The following is a 15,599-nucleotide window of genomic DNA, read 5'->3' on the forward strand; positions in this document are numbered from 1 at the left end:
GGGACAGCATGGAAATGTCCTGATTATATTTCACAAACCAGCAAATCTGAGACCTGCCCTCGGAGGAAGACTGGCCCTGAAGGCAGGAAGATGCAGTGGGACACTCTGTTCTGCGTGACTCCAATGGGAGTCAGCGGTAAACCTGTTTTCATGTGGCACACTCTCTTTTGAAATCTCCAGAAGAGATGATAAAACCCTTAAGAGCAGGACACAGCTTTTTTGTTTGTTTTTTATTTTTTTTTGTGGCATCTCTTGGGCTGAGCCCGAATCTGATCTCAAGATGCACTGGGCAGCGAGGATGAGTGGGAATACTCTTCCTTGCCGGTGTTGGTCTGACCCTGCCACTGAATGGGAGAGCTTGGAAATAAGCTTGTTCCATTGACATGGCTCAGAGGGATTATCTCCTCCTTGACCTTACAACCCTATGGCTGATGAGCTTACCAGGTGCTTTTATCTAGCCCCAGCTGACACTGCCGAGGGGTTTTGTCAGATCTGCCGCTGTTGAGCAGAATACCGTCGGATGGATTCTCCATGCCCATTCTGTTTTATAAATGACCTGGACAATGAGGCTTTCACACCAGGCAATGGGGCTTTCAGTCTGAGAGCGAGGGGAGGAGGACTGAGTGAACCCACACCCCCAGCCGATGCAGTGCCCAACGGGAGCATGGATCTCAGTAGCTGAATGGAGAGCTGAACCGTCCAACTTTGGTGTAAATGCCTGCTATAACTATATATAAGGGCTCTAAACAAGACCAAAAGTGACAGCAGTTCAGGTTTAAATGCAGTGCTCATGAACAGAGTTGTGGCTGTATTCAGTCGAGCTCTAACGTTCAACATCAGTGCTCCCAAAGCAAAGGACGGGCTGTCAGAATGAGGACTGGTCACACCAAACCACCTACCGTGCTGCCTTAAGAAGCCTTCCTGGGGTCCCCAGGTGTATTGCACTGAAATTGCATTTTTCTGTGTCTGTGTGGTCGGCAGAAATCATGCTTAGGCCAAAGAAATGGTAGGCTTGAAGACACACTAGCTAACAGCCTGGACTCTGGTACGGTTCAGGCAAACCCCTGCCTTAACCTCCCCTGTGCACGTCGATAATACCAGTAAATAACTATGGAGTAACCATTCTTGCTAAGCCACAGGCACCACTCAGACAGAGAGGCAGCTCCTAACCCTGCTGATGATTCCCCACAATGTATTTTTATTTTTTTTTTAACATGGGTTCTGTGTTTATTGCTTTTGTTGCAGCGCTGGCAGCATGTCATGCCGAACAGACAGCCCGGGAGACCTGTGTTATCTCTCACAGCGCTACAGCACGAGGAGGGGCAGCTCCATCTTCCACTACAGCGACCTGTCACCCTGCCTCAGCCTCGGATCAGCGGGGTCGCTTCCAGGAACAAGGGGAGAAGTCAGCCCTTATGACCCAGCCCTTTGATAAGCCTCCTAACCGGGGTGCCAATTAGAGCCGAGTGGGATGGGGGATTTTACAAGGCTGGTGAGCGCTGGTGGCCACTGACCCTGCAGGGCTGCATCCCTAATGCAGGGTGCTTCCCCTAATGCAGGGGGTAGGGGCTGGGAAAACTACAGAAGGCACGGGGAGGGCTCCAACTGCAAGCATTTTTCCTCCAGGCTGGTACCAAGTTCCCGCTCTCATTGTATCTGAGATGTTCTGTTTTGGATAAAAATCAGGCTCACACCCCTCTGCTGTCACAAAGGGTCCCGTGGAATATTTATGGACTATTTTGGGAAAGAATAAGATGGTAGCTCTTACATCTTTGCCACATGTCCTTCTCATCTCCCTAAATCTCCTCTGCTGTTTTATTTGGATAACACAGCTTTCAAAACGTGCCTTCCATTATGAAGTGCTGCTGTCCAGCTGTTCAGTGTCAGGCTTTGCTTCAGGCTTTCTTTCTCTGTGGGCATGTGTCTGCCTTTCTTTGCACAGCCGACTCGCTGATGTGCAGCGTATGCTCAGGGGCAGCTCCCTGTCATGAGCAAGCACTGAACTAATAGATGATCTCAGGAATGATCAGATCAATTCATTAACCTTCTGAATAAAGTTGTCTATTGATACAGCCCCTCTTATCAGGGAAGCCTTGGGTACTATTTATTCCACGAAGTGGAAACGCTCCTCTCTCCCTCTCCCACCCTGCCAAGGTTACAGCCTTACGTCAGCCCCTGCTGTGGTGACCTTGAGGCTTTCTCCCTGTCGGGGTGTACATGGGCACGACTCCCACGTTGTGGGGTAATCTGTGCTCTCATTGCTCTTTATATAGACGGGGGTTTAGCATTTGCATGTGGGTCCTCAGTCTTCTCTTGCTGTCACACTGGAATCAGAGCTGCCTTAGTTCAGTGATTCTCAGTGATCAGGCTTGAGAGCCTGGGGCTGAAAATGTTTGGATTTGTCAACGAGAGAGAAAGGTGGAAACATGCTGACCAAAAGGGGTTATGGAGTTTCCATTCATCATGGGAGATGCTCAAAACCCATCTGGACAGGGTCCTGAACAACCTGCTGTGAGCAGGAGGCTGGACTGGACCACCTCCAGAGGTTCCTGCCCAGCTCAGCCATGCTGTGGGTTTGCGATTCTGCAGCTTTGCTGAGCTGCACAGAGAGGAGATAAGGTGGTATTTGGAGTACCGTAAGACAGTGGTAACTTCAGTGCCCACTGGTAGAAATGCAGCACTGCCATAGCTACCAGCACTGCCATACCCCAGCACCGTGTGCTGCCCTAAGAGCAGCCTCTGGGCCAGAGCTATACAAAGAGAAAGAAGTGGGGGATGACAGGAGCATCGCAGAGCCTGGAGCCTCTGGTTTGACTCCAGTGCTGAGTTAGGATCAGGGAGGATTTCACTTTTACCTTGGCTTTCACCACCACTGCAGGCTTTATGGTACGGCAAAGTAGTGGCAGGGTGAGGGCAAAGACCCGCACTGGCTCTATTTTCAGGTGAAGAGCATTAGAAGCGGTGGGGTGGAGGGATTTTATGGTATTAGAAAGGGTAAAGCAGCCCCACTTTTAGGTGTCACCCACTGTTTCCTCCAGAGATCCCATCCTCTGGTGAGAGGGGACTACAGTGCAAAGCCAGAAAACCTAGGGCACTGCTCTTGTGAGCCTGGAGACATGCACATTTACAACCCAGCCCTGTCTGCCCGCCTCTCCTCTTCAAATCTGTCAGCTTAATACCTTGCAAAAGGCTATGCATTTCTCCCTGACCTTATTGTAATTACTTGGATTAGTGCTGAATCAAGTTTTTCAGCTCTTATATGTGAGAGACACATCAGGTTTTGTTCTGTGCCTATTTGTTCTTTTATTTATTCAGTACATGAAACCCATTAGCTAGATCATCATTCATTATGGTCTTTCTTCTTGCTATTACTCTAATGATCTCCAAATGTCATTTTGAACGTTTTGGTCATAGTTGCCAGTTCTAAAGCTCCTGAAAAGTTCTTGGCGCTTTTCATCTGGCAGAAGCTAGTAGTGTCCCAGTTCCTTTTTTATCCTTTCAAATAAAGGAAAGAGCACATATCACAACTCTCTGTTCCTGACAGGTTTGCCTCCCCACTCCCAAGGTCCGTGTGGTTGTTGGGGGAAAGAGCCCATTCTCATGTCTGCCTTTCTAGGGGACAAATGAGGACAATTGTATTTTTGTGAGGTATTTTCATAAAGCAGAACATTTCTCTGTTGTTAATTTGTTTTTGTTGTGTGTGGTTTTGTTGATTTTTTTCCCCCTTGCCATAATTTTAATGTAAGAAAGGAAGCCAGTCTGCCTATGTGGAAATTAATTTCACTGAAGCAAGACATTTTTTATGGTGCAAAAGGTAACAGTCCCCTACTAAATTAGCCACGTTTTACCTGCAACATTTTCATGGAAATTTCCTCAGGAAATTACATTTCCCCAGTTTGTTTTTCTATGGAAAGCTACTGGTAGCAGCTGTCAAAGAAAATTGCAAGTACCCACAAATACTGTCATTTTCAAAGGCAAATATTTGCAAAGCATAAAGTAATGGCATGGAGTTAAGCCATCCCTTTGGAAGAGTTCCCGCTGGCTAAAGTACTGGTGCTAGAAAAGTGCAGCTACTCACACCCTTTCTCTGTTCTTTGGCACACCTTTTTTTTTTGTTCCCTCGCATTATTGTTGTTTTAGTAACTAGTCCCAAAACAAGTGCAGGGCACTACCTGCTACATATTGCACAAATGCGGGTACACTCACTTTTTATCAACTCCTACGTTTCAATTCGCTTTCCCCTTGGATTATCACCTGGGGTATATTTGAGGTCATGTTTCATTTCCAGTCTGAGTTAGATTATTTCAATTCACTGGCTGTAAGCTGCTCAGAAACATCTACCCTGAGATTTCGGCTATAAAGCAAGCAAACTTGTCTTTAAAATAACAAGTTATAACCCCCCTGACGGCCCAGAAGTGGTATTTGCCTGCAGGGCTCAGTTTTCATCAGTTGCCATCTGAGGTAGAGCAGCCTTCTCCTTTTCACCCCCTGCACCTTTAAATAAAAGAAGTGATTCTTGAACAAGCACCTGATTTCTGCACCCACTGCAACCAGATAAATGGGAAATATTGTGGAAGTTGACAATATTTAGTTGAGAGCTGTTCACACAAACACCAGGCACTGGGTCTGTGAGTGCACTTCCAAGAGTTCAGTACACGGACATCCCAAAGCACATCTGAAGCTGCTGGTACCTTGGTCCTCCATCCCATGTGAACACAGCCTTCAAGGCAGAATAGCAGCACATCAGCAGGACTTTCTCATTAGCTCTAGGAGCTATACCATCTATAGTGATGGATTCAAGCAGCTGGTGGATGTGGGTTCACCAAATAGCCACCATAATGTCCCTCACAAGTGTCCATGACCGGGATTTTATAATCATGGTGTGAGAAGACAAACATCCATCACGCATCAAGGCTTGCAACCATCCTGCATCAAGGCTTGTGTGAATGACAGAGGAGCCTGTGGAGGTGGCAGGAGAGAGGTTTCTGTGTTGGGGTCCTGTAGGACAGCTGGGTAACATCCTCTCTGAGAAGCTGCAAAACTCCTTAATCAACCTGTTTGTTTTCTCTTGGGCAGTTTTCAGGTCCTTGCCCAAAACAGGAAGAACACAGGCTGAGCGTCCTGCATCTGAGGGATGATTTTCTAAAATCCAGCTGTGCTGTGATGGTCCCACATGCTTTTACTGTGGCGTAGAGCAAGTACACAAGCTCTGGGCAGGAATTTGTCCAGGAACACAAGGTGGAAAACCTCAGTGTTTCTAAGATATGCAGGGGTTATCATTATATGAGGGATGCTCCCTTCAGCGTTGTCATGGTACGGATAACATATGACTGTAAACACCATAGGCTAAACATCTTTGTGTGAAATGAAAGGGAAGTGCATTATCTGGTGAAGAACAGCTGAGAGATTCAGCTGGGCTGGCAAGGAATGGAGTTCAAATTATGAGCTCCAGCCTTAATCCTCCCTTTCGGACAGGCAGCTGAAGTCTTTCATGGTGGTACTGGAATCCAAAAACATAAGAAAGATAAAAACGTGCCTGAAGAGAAAGCAATTTCCAGCTGCTACAATGCTTGTGAAGTCCTATCCGCAACACAGGTGGGGAGCACAGGATTGATGGAGCTCCTGGAGGTGATGGTCTCGGGAGCCTGGCCGCTCAGCCGTGGTTTCAAGGTTAACTTTAACACACACAGATACGTCACGTAGCAGAGAGGTTGCCAAAAGTGGAGTTAGGGAAAAGCAGACTCCTTGCAGCCTGAAGGTCATTTGAAAGACAGTGTCACCAGCTGGTCTGAAATAACGATGCCCTGTGGCAGTTTCCATGGGAAGAGCATCAGGGGGATACCTGGGACACTCGGGGTGAGGATGACCTCTGGTTATTGAGTAGCATCGATGAGGGGGGGCACATCTTTAGAAGGACTTTCTACTGAGGTTTGGGCTGAAGCTGAGGCCAGCAGTGACTGCTAAACTCTTGAGCTTCCTACCCATGCACACGTGTCAGAAGGTGTTGGCACCCTCAACCATTTGACCAGCACCATGACAAGAAATCCCATCTTTACAAAGCATTGCAAGTCCAGCCACCCTGGGAAGAACTTTTCAGCCTCCTCATTAGAAATGTGTTTGCTTTTCCTCCTGCCAGTGGGAGAAGGGGACAGCTTTATCTTAGGACTTAGGAAAAAAGAAAAAAAAAAGTAAACGGCAACACTTGAACAAGAGAAAAGACTTTTGGCTGTGCTGGGGCATTTGCTATAGAAGGATTTACTATTAGCTTAGTAAGATTAAAAGGGATCAGACATGTTATGTGAGTAAGAACTCAACAACAACTTTAAAGTCCTCCTGCTGCAGGTGTCAGCCTGCTGGGGTCCTTCCTTCACTCCACCTTTGTAGGACCCATAGATCCTACAAACTGCAGTGCCACCCAGGCATGGGCAGGGGAGGAGCAGAGCTGGTGTTGCCTCCGGGCTGGCCGCTGCCAGGCACGGGGATGCCAGCTGAGAGCTGCTGGGCTTCCTCCAGGCTAGCCATCCCTGTGGTTTCCTGGAGGAGCAGAGTTTGAGAGGATCCCCGAGGAGTGTGTGCGGGGAGACAGCCTTCCTCCTCCCCTGTGCGAGCTGGCTGCGGGCACGTCTGCCCCGCTGTGATATGCTCTTCTGAGATTGTCTGACCTTCTACAGTCTGGTTGTTTTGGCTGTGCAGCCTTGGTTTATATTTGGTCTGGGCTGGCTTTTGCTTTGCAGATCAGGTGGGAGGGTTTAACTTTGTGTTTCTGGGGATTTGGGGATTTCTTTTTTTTTCCTCTCTCTCTCCCCCTCTCCCTCTCTCTCTCTTATTTCTCAATGATTTCCTCAGCTAGGTCAGGTTGATCTGTGTGGGATCCTGGCAGTGCACCAGGGTGTAGAATAAGCAGTGCTTGTAACATTGATTGCTGAGTGTACTCAGTCATTGGGTTGCTTGGGAGCTGGAAAACCTTTTACAAAACAGCACATCTGTCTCCATTGAGTACACTTAGAGCAAGTGAAATGAATACAAAGCTCATCGCAGGCAAACCTCCAGGTATCTCTTAGTCAGAAAAATGTATTTCCTGCCTTCTGCAGCCCTGTCACACCTGTGGGTAATCAACAGCAATTGTATTACCCTGGGCTGTTTCTTTCTAAATGTCCTTTTGCATTAGATGAACCTTTTAGACATGGATCCATCCTCGTGGGCACACAGAGATTGAAGCCAGCTTTGTAAAGTCTGCCCAGCACAGATTGCCCCCCTGATTTCTGGCAGTTCTGGTTTGCTGGGTTATGACCTAACGCTCCTGCCAGCATTGCCAGGTGATCCGGCAGAGTAGCAGGGGCAGTCAGGTGATGGCATGAAGCCTGCTCGGCTCCCCTTGACCACTTCCCAGGGCTGTCCCTGGGAGCGGGCTTCACAGAGGGAACCTTGGTGGACTTTTCTCTTCAATTCCTCTGTGCCATCATCTGCTCCATCTTCATTGGGAAGGCCACTATGAGTCCTCCACTCTTGCAATACCCCTGGAGCTTCTCCAAAGCAGCCACGTGGTATCCAAAGCTTCACAGGCACCCAAGAGCCAGTTTCTAATCTGAGAGATTTCCCAGCACCCGCTGTGCCCCGGGGAACGCAGCCACGGCCGAAGGCATGAGCTGAGCACGGGGTCCCTACAACACACGAGGGGGCAGCCTGCAGGACACGGGGGGCCCGGCAGCCCTGGGGACAGGTGACATTGCACGAGGCTGGTGGCAGCAGCGTTGACAGGCAGCAGTGACGTGCAGCTCTCGCGCTCCCACGGGCTTAGGACTCTTCCGCTGCAGGAGCGGACGCTCCAACATGGGCGATGCTTTCCTGTTGCTCCGACACCTGAAACCTGGCACTAGATTTATCTAGCTTGCGAGGCGTCCTGGTGAAATGTTTGCCAGGACATGAGGCTAATAATTTAATCAGGTGAATTTAGACCGAGTCCCTTGGCAGCTCGGGTTGCATTATATAACTGCATCGCGGGAGAGGCGGCAGGGCTGGAGGCTGGATGCGGCGCAGCATTTCCCAGGATGGACGTTAAAAAGAAAGTCTGCCTCTGCTTTGTGCTCAGCCCAATGTCACCAAGTTTCACAAGGGAAGAAATACATCTTCCTTTCCCTATAACCATGGCAGGGCTGGTTTTGTAACAGAAAACCTTGTGCAGGGGCTGCCCTCTCCCAAAGCAACATCCAGATATTCGTGCAATTCAGGCTCAGAGGCTGCAGACAGGTTTCCATCTAGACTGACCGTACTGAAGTGTGTTATTATTACCATAAGTCCTGAGGGAAAATCCTGTTAGCAAAAACTATAGGGGTGGGGGGCATCTGGGAGACAACCGCTGATGGACCAGGTAGGATATAAGGTCTGACGGGAGGGCTGTACCTCTGTACCACACGCCTGCTGCTCCTCGGTGTGTTTGCTCAGTGTCTTCACTCCCTGCCACAGCACGACTCTGGCAACATAACTGAAGCGGCTGCTGCAGCATGCGGCTAAAGGTGATGCCATGCAAAGCACTGGAGAGTTAAAAACCGCAGGGCAGGATCATGCTTTTGGACATAGCGTGCAGTCCTGCTTTGCAGCAGGCTTAACATCAGGCTAAGAGGGACCACGCCGGGGGAACGGCATGTGGGATTCGCAGCCTTTTGCACCGTTTGGAGCCCGTTTGTCCGTCCCTTCCTCACTAGCACCCTGTTAATTCCTCATGGGTCATGCTGAATCTCAAAGCGGCCCTCAGAGATGAGTCAATCTCTAGGTGGGAATCCAGGACTGGTGCTTAGGTTCACGCTGTTATTTTCGTTTGTGGTGTTTGCTTCTCATTACGGTAAGCTCCCAGGAATGTCGGCACCAAAATAGCACAGAATCACAAGGTTACCTGCTGAAGAATGAAGTAAACAAGAGGGATATTCTTTCTCTATGCCTCTTCTCCCTTTTTATTTTTTCTATTTATTTTATTTTTTTCTGAAAAGGAGGCTTTTGGAGCACCTTTCCACAGCTCTAGGGCTGTGACTGCAGGTGGGGAGTGGAGGTGCATTCTCCAGGGAGGTGTCCAGCCAAGGTGCCATGTGTCAGGGAGATGTGGCTCCTGACAGCCCAGACCCAGTGGGCCCCAACTGGGCAGGCACTGGTGGCTCTGGGGATCACTGGTGCCCCAGCAGGAGTGACTGGCAGCAGCTCTGGAGTTTCACCTGCAGCAGAGAGGCCCTGGCCCTCTCTCGGGGGCAGAGACGAGCGAACAAAGCCTTTACCCAGAATGGTGCCGAGGTCTCCTGGGAGACCGGCGCGCGGTCCAGGGAGGCCTCAGAGCCGTCCTTCTCTGCATTGACTCCATGAGAAACGAGAGCAGAGAAAAGTCAGTGCCTGGCAGCCAGCTAGGGCAGGAGTTACCTCCCTGTTTCTAGGAAGGCGGCGCAGATGGTGGGAAATATTTCACCCGCAGAGTGGCAGCGGTGCTACCCGGGCACCTCAGTGGCCCAGGTCCAGTTGCCTCCTTTCCTTCAGCTTCCCTGGGTGACCTTGAGCTGCAGAGCCAGCCTGGGTGTCTGCAGACATGCAGGGACAGCACGGCCTCCACCTCCTGCATTCGGGACCTCAAGGGTGCTTGGGTGCTCGGGGGGTGAGCACTCTTCTTGAACCCACAGTGGGACAGGGGAGATCAGGCTGGAGTTCCCACCTCTGCCACCAGCTCCGTGCAGCTTGGAAATGGCATTGCTCAGGCAGGGACGAGCTCATGATGCACTGCCATGGGAAGAGCCCAGCTCTGGGTGCAAAAGAATGGGAATTGCTCGTTTGTTCTGAGGGTAGGGATAGAGCTTGGGATGTGGTGAAAGGCGAAGTACAAAACAAAGTCCAGAAATGCTTGACTGGAGGCAACCAAAAGGTGGATGGAGCTAACAGATGGGTGGAACACAAGGTAACTGCAAAATGATTGAGTTCAGCACAAGGAGCAGCAGGGCCAGCACACGCCACCTGCCCGAGCAATTGCCAGGCACAGGCAGGGTAATGTTTTTCTGTTAGGCATTATAGGAACTTCCCACAGGAGGGGAATGACACATCTCTCTGTGAAGCTCACCGGCCCAAACCAGCCAATTCGCAGCCCAACGTTTCTGTGCCTGCAGTTATACAAGAGAATGGAGATGACTCACGAGGTACTGCAGGACACCGTACAACAGATGTCCTGGCCAGGAGTGCTGCAGGGAGGCGCAGCCACCGACAGGAGCTAAGCGGGAGGTTTCGGCGTGACCTGGCTTTGAAAGGAGGAAGGTGTAACCTCAGCTGGAGGGGCTGCGAGCCTCACAGCTGCAGAGGGGAGGAAAGGACAAGCCTGGCGTGGGATTCAGGTCCTGTTGAAGAAGCAGGTCCTGTCACGCCAGCCAGCTCCGGGGCTGCTCCAGCTGTGTGGTTATTGATATGTGGTCAGACGTGAGCGTGGGAACGTGCACCGTGCAGGGCAAGGGGTTTTGTCCCTTTGGTTTCCACGGGTCTGCTCTGAGAGTTAGTCACTAACTCTTTACAGGTAGTTGTGGGGCCCTTCAGGAGATGCTCTGAGTTCATAATTTGCAAAAAGAAGTGGCCCTTGTGAGACAGTTATCTGTGAACAGGGGGCTGGACTCAGTGTAGGAAGTCCATAAAAATGATGGGGACACTGAATTGCTTTAGAGAGGGGTGGAAAGCCAGAGGTGGTGTGTACAGGGAAGGTGGAGGGAAAACCAGAGAAGGTGGGAGTGGAACAGTTGCCTGTTGAAATTTATTTTATGCTGAGCTTATTGATCTTTAAAGTAAGTTCATTGCAACACTAAATGAAAGCAGAACAGAGGGGCTCACATCCATTTTAACCACTTCCTCTCCCTTTGGGCTGAGTAGCTGAGCTCACAAGGTGCCAAAAAGGTCTCTCCACAGCAGGATATCCATACAAACAGCGTGGAGAGACTCGGTTCCTCTTCCTGAACAGGCCATTCTTCTTCTGTGTGCTCTGTTCCCTCGGTGGCAGGTAGGGGAAGGTTTTCAGAGCGGCCACAGAAGGAGAAGTTGCTAGGTCCTGGTGCTATGTCACCCCCAGAGGGACTCCACAGCCTTCTTGCAAGAAAAGGCCTGCAGCCTCCTTCCAGTTTTGCTCCATGAGTAAGAAACACCACACCAACCCCTCTTCAGTGGCACTCTGCTCAGCAGGTCCACGTCCTTTGGGATGTCTGGCTGCTCTCTGCCTGGGGCCTCCTAGCTGGGAAGCAGCTCGGGTGGCTTCAGACATCATCCGGTAGCATCTGTTTCCACACCCTTTCCTCCACAGATGGTGCTGCGGCAGGAATCCCAGAGTTCAAGCTCACGCCCAGCTGCTGGATGTGCCTGTGCAAGGCCAGGGCAGCCACAGCCAGGCAAAACAGAGCGAGGCCTCCTTTATTACAGTGTATAAAAGCAGGGGATGTGTTTATGGAGGTTGGGAAGGGCTAGCTCAGAGCTAGATATTCTTCAAGGGGACAAGAGCCAGCTGGTAAGGGACCCAGCTTCCATCTTGGTTCCCAGTTGCACGTTAAATGTTACAGCAACCACTAAACGATATTTGATAACGCTCATAGCACTAATAGCCTCAAGACTGTGTAAATGGCCACTCAATCAAGAACTTGCAGTAAAATCTGTCTGGGAAGCACTTTTTCCCCAAGTAGAAATTTGGTCCGTGTCGAAATTTTTCATTATTTTTTAGGGTCTAGTTCTTTAATTCTTCCCTCTCTGGCAAGTCACTGAATGATTTCCAGGTGAGTTGGAGAGGGGCACTTGATAGAGACATTTATTTTTAGGTCCAAAGCAGTTCTTATCACTGCCAAACACCTGAAGTTCCCATTTTTATCTGGGTCTTTGGACAAATCTAGCATGGCTTCAAGCTTTTGCCTGCAGTCAGTGTGCCAAGGTTGAAGAGAACCTTTGCCATAACCTAGAGCATTTGTCTACATAACCCTGGATTTCACATTGAAATTTTCCTTAGCTGCCGCATGCACAAATCAGCATTATATACCTTGTAAGAGTGCAGCAGAGTTGGAAAGTCCTTCACGATCCTGAGAACAAAGTGGGGGTATTATTAGTGCAGAGCAAAGAGCAGAGCTCTGTAAGAAGGCTTCGTGCTGAGCAGGAAGATTTAAATAGTTTCCTCTGAGACAGCTTCAGCTCCTTCTGTTACACAGTTTTGCTCAAGTATTCAACAAATTATCTCATGAAGGAAGCAAATATTGCAAGAACAATATACTTCGTATGTCTTGCAGGGGTTGAAAACCACAGCATGGAAAGAGCAGTCTCAGCTCCCTAAACAAGTTAAACAGAAAGGAAAGGCACAGAGAGGGAAATCCTCTCTGACTTTGTTATGGAAATGTGATACAGTTTGACATTTTAATTGCGATTCTCCCCTTATTATCTGGCACACTTTCACAGTGCCCAAGATGTTGTTTAGTGAATCCAGCTGCCTCCTCCACTTCGTTTGAAGTCCGGTGACTCCGCGTGATAGGGGAGTGTGAGAGTCAATGTGATTTGTGTATGAGGAAACATAAATATGTCACAGGAGTTTAGTCTTATAGGTCTGCAGAGTTTATACTCGCAAAATCTGTTGTGCCCTTGTTTACACACCCAGATCCAAAGGCCTGACACACCCTCACTCTAGCTCAAAACTTTCATCATTTCTGACTTGTTTCTAATGAGACCACTGCAAAGCATGTGGATGATGTTTGACCACAGTTTAACATATCCAGGAAAATGTGCTCTCAAATGTTAAGAAGAGCTTTAATCAAACTTGATTCTTTGTCATGAGCTGAGACAAGCACACGCGAGGTTCTGCTGCCACATGTACAAACTTCCAGGCACAGGCCTTCCCATGCACCAAAACCACGTTCACATCAGGAAAAAAAAAAAAAAAAAGGAAAGCAGGCAGGTATGTGAACATTTGCAGAGCCCTGAGCACAGACACCTGAGCACAGCAATCACACCTGTGCAGAAATGCCGTGCCTGCTCTCCCTGCAGCGAGCATCATCCAGCCAGAGCTGCTGTGATAAACTGATCTGTTCGGTGCTGTTCTTTGCCTGTACTGCCCTGCTGCTGCCAGCCACATGGGAAGACTTGGCATGAAATGATCATATGCTTACATGTGGCAGAGGTATGGAAAGCCTTATCATGGGGCATATTTAAAAACAAACCGCAAGAAGCACGGGAGTCTAACTTAAGGGAAAATACCTATGGGAATGTGGGGTTAGGAGCAGGTGCCTCTGAGGATATCTTTTAAATCTCAGGCTGCAAAATTTGTGTACCTGAAGATGAGATATGGTAATAGCCTCCTTTGGGTAGTTTTTTGTTTGTTTGTTTGTTTGAGAAGCAACCATGTGAATAAGAAGATTCAGCCTAACTCACTCCTGGAGTTCATCTCTCTCTCTGAAGGCAGTAAGCTCACACCATGCTCTTTTTGGAGCTAGAAAAAAAGGTTGCTTTGTTTGTTTGTTTGTTTAATTAATTAACATTTAAATTAATTTTGCAAGAATGAGTGACCTAGGTAAAACCACAAAAAGGCTGGGCAGTCTTCCTAACCCCAGGCCCAGTCCTTTCTTCAGCAGGGAAAGCAAGGAAGAGCATTGGCAGGACATGCTTGAGAGGTTTGGCTAGATCTGAGGGCTCTATTACTGGAGCTTTATGTAGAGGAGTCATACAGGGAACATCCAGTTCTGCATCAGAGAGAAATATATGTTCTCAGTCTAAATTGGGGGCTGAGTCTTTAAAGACCTTAAGCTTCTAACCTTTGCTACCGTAGCCCTGATGAGTGAAACAGGGTGCTAAGGGCCCATAAGTGAGTCAGAGTCTGAGGAAAAGGAGTCAAAGTTACATTCTGTTCTGGATGCTCCGATAGAAACCTTTAGAAGTAGTACGACAATCACTACGTGCAAAGAGCCAGCTGATTGCAGGACCACACGGCTGGAGCTTTGCCTTCCCAAAACTGCACAAAAGGCAGCTCTTTGTTACTGAACATCCCAAAGCGACTTTTACATTTTATCCAACTGTTGCAGAGTAGATTTAGAAAGGGCACAAAAAGGGGGCTTGGCCATGCAACTCATGATTTCCTATGGATGTTAACACCGAGTTTCACTTTGTGGTCTGTTTTCCATTTCATGAGAAAGTAAGGTTCTTCTCAGAAGGGACCTAGGAATAATATTTACTTGGGTATTGCATCTAACAACACCATATGATGATCTGGTCAGCACATGGATTGTGCACAGGGGCAGATTGCTCTTCTCCCTAATTCTTTAACATTCATTCATCAGTTATCTGCAAAGTGACATGACGCCCAGCCACACTAATGCAGGATTCCAATTGCACAATAATTGCAGATTAACATAATAGAAATTGCATGCTTTGTGCTAGCAGCCACCAAGCCCTAGTCAGAGGGTCTCATGAGGTTTTATCCCATCTGCGGTGGCTTAGTGAGACACAGTAACATCATTGCCCAGCTCTTAAACATTTTTTCTTTCTTAAGTCCAGAGTCTTGGCACAGTGAGCTATTCAGTGGCCAAAGCCAGGATGAAGCCAGGGGGTTAGTGATAAGGGAACATGGAAATGAAGCCAGTGCTTATTTTTGTCTCTGAAGCATGCGACAGGGCTCTGTCAGGGCTCACTTGTACTCACGCCGAATGCCCAAATCATGTGAAAGTGGGAGGCCATTTGGGAATTCTTCACAGAGTGGGAGCTCCTCAGGAGGGCTTCCCTCTCCCCCCCTTTCCCCTTTTGTTCAAAGAAAGCTGCTTCCTGGCATGCCCAGAGCATGAACTCAGTTGGCACTTGAGCCAGTCAGAAGCCAGATGGCTTACAAACCTCTCCTCTCCCAGCAGATTCTGCTGGGGAAGTTGCTCTTGGCCCAGGAGCGAGCTAAGGGAACAAGACACAAAGCTGTGAACTTGCAGCTGATCTGGGGGGCAAGAGCCCCCACGTTTTAGACAGCCATCACAGCTGTTCCTGTCAGCAGAAATATTGCCTCTTCAGTCACTGAATCAGTGACTTGATTTCTTAATTTCTTGATTTCTCTATTTCCTCACTTGCTCAGTTGCTGTAATTGTGGTACTCTGAAGTGCAGCGGGTTGTAATGGCTTCATGAGCTCCAAGACACGGCCACAGGTCTGAGCCATGGCCAGACTCCTCACCTGCAGGTAGTGAGCAGTCACCTGTTGCACCCTTCGCCCAGCATCGGTGAGATGCTGATGCACAGGATCCATTCCTGCACCCAGCCAACACACACCAGTCTCCAGTGGCAGACCATCTGTCTAAGCCTCAGGAGCTCATTTAGGCTCTTCCAGTGACTGATTTGTTCTGGAGAAAGGCAAAGACCCTTATAAGAAGCCCATTGGGAACTCTGTGGGAAAAGCAGGTTTCTGCAGGCAGCTAATGATGCTGAATAGCTCTGCTCCTTTTGGAGCCCATTAGCAAGACCCTTTAACAATCTCTTCCCTCTTAATCCCTGCCTAACATTACTAGCTCCGCTGACTCTCTCCCTATCCTCCTGCCCCATCTCTCCTTATCTGATCACCTAACCTCTCCAAAATTAGCAGCGCTATGTTTAGCCTGTTCTG

This window comes from Anas platyrhynchos, chromosome 3, assembly GCF_047663525.1.
Source record: "Anas platyrhynchos isolate ZD024472 breed Pekin duck chromosome 3, IASCAAS_PekinDuck_T2T, whole genome shotgun sequence".
In the NCBI taxonomy this organism is placed as follows: domain Eukaryota; kingdom Metazoa; phylum Chordata; class Aves; order Anseriformes; family Anatidae; genus Anas; species Anas platyrhynchos.